At 33.5% G+C, this 5,775-nt stretch overlaps 1 long non-coding RNA gene across 1 annotated transcript; it reads left to right on the forward strand.

The window, feature by feature from the left end:
* Nucleotides 1-1,661: 1,661 nt before the first annotated feature.
* Nucleotides 1,662-4,979, forward strand: LOC113361988. Its single transcript, XR_003365476.1, has 5 exons — nucleotides 1,662-1,913; nucleotides 2,006-2,078; nucleotides 2,404-2,594; nucleotides 4,369-4,413; nucleotides 4,628-4,979. It is a non-coding gene; the product is annotated as an uncharacterized LOC113361988 (long non-coding RNA).
* The last annotated feature ends 796 nt before the right edge of the window (nucleotides 4,980-5,775 follow it).

Consider the following 5,775-nt stretch of genomic DNA (forward strand, 5'->3'; position numbering starts at 1 on the left):
AACCTTCTTTTTTCACAGAGAAACAGTATTTTTAGAACAAGATGTTTAATTAGGGGAGTTACCTGTGATCTAATCATGGACAGTGGCAGCATGGACAACTATATTTCTGTAGAAGTTGTTAAAAAACTAGGATTACCAGTGATTCCTCATACTTATTCTGTTGGATGAGTAAATATCTCTTCTTCTCAAAAGATTACTCACAAATTTCTTGTTGAGTTTGCACTTAAGGGTTATCAAGATTCGGTTTTGTGTGATGTTATTAATATGACTGCTGCGTATTTACTACTTGGAAGGCCTTGGCAGTATGATATGTGTGCAGTACACAATTGTTTTGAGAATACTTATACCTTTTTCAAGGATGGCAAGAAGAAAATTTTAGTTCCTTCTAAATCTACAGCCGTTTACAAAGAGCATAGTGATGGCAAGACAAGTGCATTAATATATATCATTGTGAAAAACTGCAAGAACATACTCTACATCCGCATGAACATTCTAAGCCAATGATAGTCATTCCAGAAAAGGTACAGCCCTTTCTCAATTAATTTCATGCTATAGTTCCTGATGAACTACCAAAATATTTACCACCTTTGAGAGATTTACAACATCAAATTGATTTCATTCCTGGAACGTCTCTCCCAAATAATGCGCATTACAGATTGAGTCCCAAAGAACATGATATTCTACAAGGACATGTAAATGATTTATTAGAGAAAGGATTAATAAGATTGAGAAAGAGTCCTTGTGCTATTCCAGCTTTTCTTGTTGACAAAAAAGATGGAGGTTGGAGAATGTGTATTGATTGTAGAGCTCTCAACAGAATCACTATTTCTTATAGATTTCCTATACCAAGATCGGATGATATTATTGATATGCTTGTGCGGTCTAAAGTTTTTTCTAAGATTGATTTTCACAGTGGTTATCATCAGATTCACATTAGAATTGGAGACGAATGGAAGACAGCTTTCAAAACTCGTGAAGGATTATATGAATGGTTAGTTATGCCTTTTGGATTATTAAATGCACCTAGCACTTTCATGAGATTAATGAATCAGGTACTGCAACCTTTCCTTGGTAAATTCGTCATAGTATATTTTGATGATATTTTGATATACAGTCGTAATGAAGATGAACATCTTTCTCAAGTATTCAAAAGCTCTTGTTGAGAATAAGCTATATGTGAACCTTAAAAAGTGTACATTCTTAGCAACATCTGTCACTTTTTTGGGTTATGTTATTTCTGATCAAGGAATTTCATTATATGATTCAAATATTATAGCCATTTCTGAATGGCCTACCACTAGTGGAAAATGGGGTTTTCTTGACCCACATCCTGACCCTCCATGGCAGTCAATATACCACGGACCGGTCAAGACTGTCTCAGATTTAAAAAAATAACCCGGAGAGTCAAAAACGGTCATTGAATGAAAAAATTTATTACTATTTTATTCCATGTTTAACGACCCGCTCTGTGACCGGTCAACCTAGCTTTTCCTATGGATCAATTTTCTAGGAAATCCTTCTCCACATATTTCCTCCGGTCATGATTTTCTAAAGATGGAGTCCTCGTGTTGATCTTAGGATGCGATTAAACACCCCCTCGCTTCGTTAAAACCAAGAGAACCTTATCTTTTCCATTAATTTTCTTCTCTCACCTTCACAACCGAACTCATCTCTCTCTCTCTCTCCCTCTCGTTTTATTCTTCTTCTTATTTCACAGATCTCTCTTGTTCTATTTTTTTATAAATCTTACAAACCGGAAGAGTAAAAGCTCCTCATCAAGGAACAAAATCATTTGATCTTAACTCCCCATCCATGAACTGATAAGATCAAAGAAAATCCCTAGAACCACCAGTAAACCAAATCGTTCTACTCATGTAGCAGATATGTATTCAAGGTCTTCTTCTTCTTTGAAGGTAAATAATAAACAAACCCCGTAATGTATTCTACCATTTTCTGATATTTACATGGTCGATGATACCATGCATCTAATAGCTTGAAATTTCAGTGTTTTGTAGTGAGCAACATATTTCAATGGGTCGGGTAGTGATGAGAATAGAGTTGATATTATTAATTCTAAGGTATACAAACTTTATTTCTTCCTCTGATTTCAATTTCTCAAATTAAAGTTTCTTTGATTTATCTGTTTTTGCTTATTCAGATTTTAGATATTTGAATCTAGATATTTTTGATTAATTAAGCATTTATGTTGTTATTTTTTCATTAGATTTTGGTATGGATTTTCTATTTTACTCATATGTTTAAGTCATGGGTCTTCTTGAATGGATGAAAGCTTTGCTTGTCCCCTGTTTAGCTCACTGATTGGATGTCTGTTGTGTATTTTTTTTAATTGATCTCTGTATTGTTTGCATTTTGATTAACAGTTTTAATTTTTGTTGATTGCAGTTGGGTCATTCTCAGGTACCATGAAAAGAAACTGAAAGTGTTTTTTTTTCTTTTGAGGAGCCGTGGTTGGATCAATTTCATGATCTGTTCTATTTGATTCATATTTATGGGTTGATGTTCTTGCTAGCCTTGTATGTTGAAGACTAGTTAGAGAAAGAGTTGTCCCAGCCATACTTTATCACTCTTACATGGTAAGTTTAGATTTTCATTACTACTAGAATATTTGATAGATTAACTGATATATTGATATATCTATCAAAATTGTACATTGTTCTTGATTTTTTCGTGTTTTATATGAGGGGTTAGATTTGTATTCATACCCCAATTATCTCTTCGACAAACTACAATCTGGATGTATTGAATATGTGAACCTCTGTAATTGATGTGTTACTTTAGGACCAAACATAATTTGATCGCATGTGTTCTAGTAGTCATGAACTTTTGTCATGAAGTTTCTGTCTAGAAACTTATTAATTTTAATATCGTGCTAAATTTAGAAATTACTCTGGCTTTGTTTTGTCAATTGGTGTCACATATCTACTTGCTGATTTAATATGGCTTGTATTTATTACTAGTTAGTTGCTGGATTGTGGGTTTATCCACCATTGAATCTTGGTGTAATTTCTTGACCCTGTTCTAGGAAAGAAAATATGGTAATTTTATGTGCTAAATTCACTTCCAACTTAGGGTATTCCTCCTAATATACACTTGTCCTGCAATTCTTCCCATGATTTTGTGTGTTGTTTATGCTCATTTGCAGTACCAGGTATCCTAGACGTATATAGTATTGAAAATGCAACAACAAAAGTTTATGCTCATTTGTAGTACCAGGTAGCCTAGACGTATATGGTATTGAAAATGCAACAACAAAAGTTTATAAAATAGCAAAGGAGTGGAGGTGTTAGAAAGATATATTTCAAATATGATGTGTTTGGAATGGGTCAGTACATTTCTAAAGTTTATCACTTGTAGAGGTAGTTCTTGTAGAAAACAAAACTACTTCAATTTTAAGAAATAGATAATTGCGGACCAAATAATCTTTACAAGTTAGTTGGATTTGTTCCATATCAATACATTTATTACCTGTAAAAAGTGTAATCATTTCACAATAAGCAATGGAGAGCAATAACGATGTTTCAATCTTAAAGCTCCATCGTTTAGCAAATTCCTGATATCTAGAATTGTCCTTTACAGGGTGAAACTGTACTCTTTATAGAAATCCATATGAATCAGTTTTCCTTGATATAAGAATGGATTGGTATTAAAATGAAGCAAACACGGGAACTTGGAAAACAAACTGATTCGTCTCTAAATAAGTTAAGAGATTTCCACCTTGATTCTGAACGTATAAATAAATAAAAATAGTATGCATATTTTATGCATTGGACCTAGAGCACATATTTCCTGTAGATTACTATTGATCTTAAACATTGTTTGAACCTTTGGAACACATGCTTATATATCAACTCATGCCAATATAGGGACTGGACCACAATTTCATATTTGTTGTTTGTTTTGGCTATATTTTCAATATTTCCATGAAATAGGGATCTTTTTATCTCTTCCCGTATAGCAACTGGATAAAGGCCTCAATGCATTACATTCTACATGTAATTTCGGCGTTAATAATGTTACTAATTGTCTTATGTCTACCGCCTTTTCTTTTGTTTTCTTTATGATACATTTTCTGCTTTCAGAGATGAAGTAAGTGAGTGAGGGTCAGTTTTATCAAGTCCCATTCTATGAGCTTGATGTTATGTTGAATACTTTCTTCTTGGAAGTATTCATTTCTTGTAGAATACTTCAGTGTGCATGTCTGGTTAAAAGGGGAACCACTGATGTCTTTTTAATATGTGCATCTTATGCCCATGAGTGGCCCCAATACAATCTTGAAGTTGGTCTCACCAGTTATGCTGCAGTTAATGATGGCTTAACTAATGTATGCGTGTCTGTAATTTGAACCAGGTGCAGATGAAACAGGACATGCTGTTGCACCATAGGTGTTACTAAGTAAGTAACTTTTCTTTTAGGTCCCATGAGAAAGTATTTTTATCAAAACTTATGTACATATAGTATGACAGATTTTTAAATATGAAAGGTGTTGTGTACATATAGTATGACATACCATGTTTTTGCTTTTGAGTAGTTTCTTATGAACACTCTATTTATTTTCTTTTCACTATGATTCAATGCCTTAAATGGATTTGTATTGTTTCTTTTCCAGGTTGTTTATCTTTGAAACCTATTCCGGTGGTGAAATTGTTTGATGGAAGAGGAGATGTTGAAGATCAGAATTCTGATGATTATCCACTGGTTTTTATTTAGATCCCTAGCTATTCAATTTTCCTTTGGTGTGTTATTTAGTTGCCTCATTATGGTTTTGCTGGTTAGTTGCACTTGTCTTTAAGCTTGCAACTAATTAGATAGACTTGTATTGGTCTGAACTCAGGATTTAAATCCTTTTATGTGTAAATTGACCCAATCAATTAATGAATCGTAAATGGAACGATCATTTGAACGTATGATTTGATTGAATTTGGTTTGAATTATTTGATTTGAGTTTGATTTGTTCTTCATTTGTATTCTCATTTGAGATTCAGTCAGACTCAGCCAGGCCAGAAAGATTCAGTCAGCCAATCTGAATCTACTTTTTTAATATTAAAATGTATATCTATGACTGATAATGGTCTGTCCTAACACCTTGACTGTTAAAATCGATCATTGATACAGGTTGTTCCGCGACCCGCAGAACCACGTCATTGATGAAAAAGACGCTCAAACAACGACCATTTTCGCGAATGTTGAAGCAAGTCATTTGACTCGTATATATGACTTGCCTTGACGGTCGCGAAACTGCTATTTTCCACTAGTGTACTCCAACAAGTATTAAAGATGTTAGAAGTTTTCATGGTTTGGCATCTTTCTATAGGCGTTTTATTCGCAACTTTAGTTCTATTTCTGCTGGAGTAACTGACTGTTTGAAACAAGAAAAATTTCTTTGGACTGAAGAAGCAGATAATAGTTTTAATCTTCTTAAGGAAAATTTATGTAGTGCACCAGTTATTGCAATTCCATACTTTACTAAACCTTTTGAAATTGATTGTGATGCATCTGTTGTTGGTATTGGAGCTGTAATATCTCAAATTGGCCATCCAGTTGCTTTTCATAGTGAGAAGAATTCTGAAGCTAAACATAAGTGGTCAAATTATGAACTTGAATTATATGCTCTTGTTCAAGCTTTAAAACATTGGCATCCTTATTTATTGTATAATGAGTTTATTGTCAATAATGCTTTGAAGTTTTTGCAGACATCAGCTAAGGTAAATAGAATGCATGACAGATGGTTATCTACCATAAATCAGTATACCTTAT

The sequence above is a fragment of the Papaver somniferum genome, chromosome 3 (assembly GCF_003573695.1).
Source record: "Papaver somniferum cultivar HN1 chromosome 3, ASM357369v1, whole genome shotgun sequence".
In the NCBI taxonomy this organism is placed as follows: Eukaryota; Viridiplantae; Streptophyta; class Magnoliopsida; order Ranunculales; family Papaveraceae; genus Papaver; species Papaver somniferum.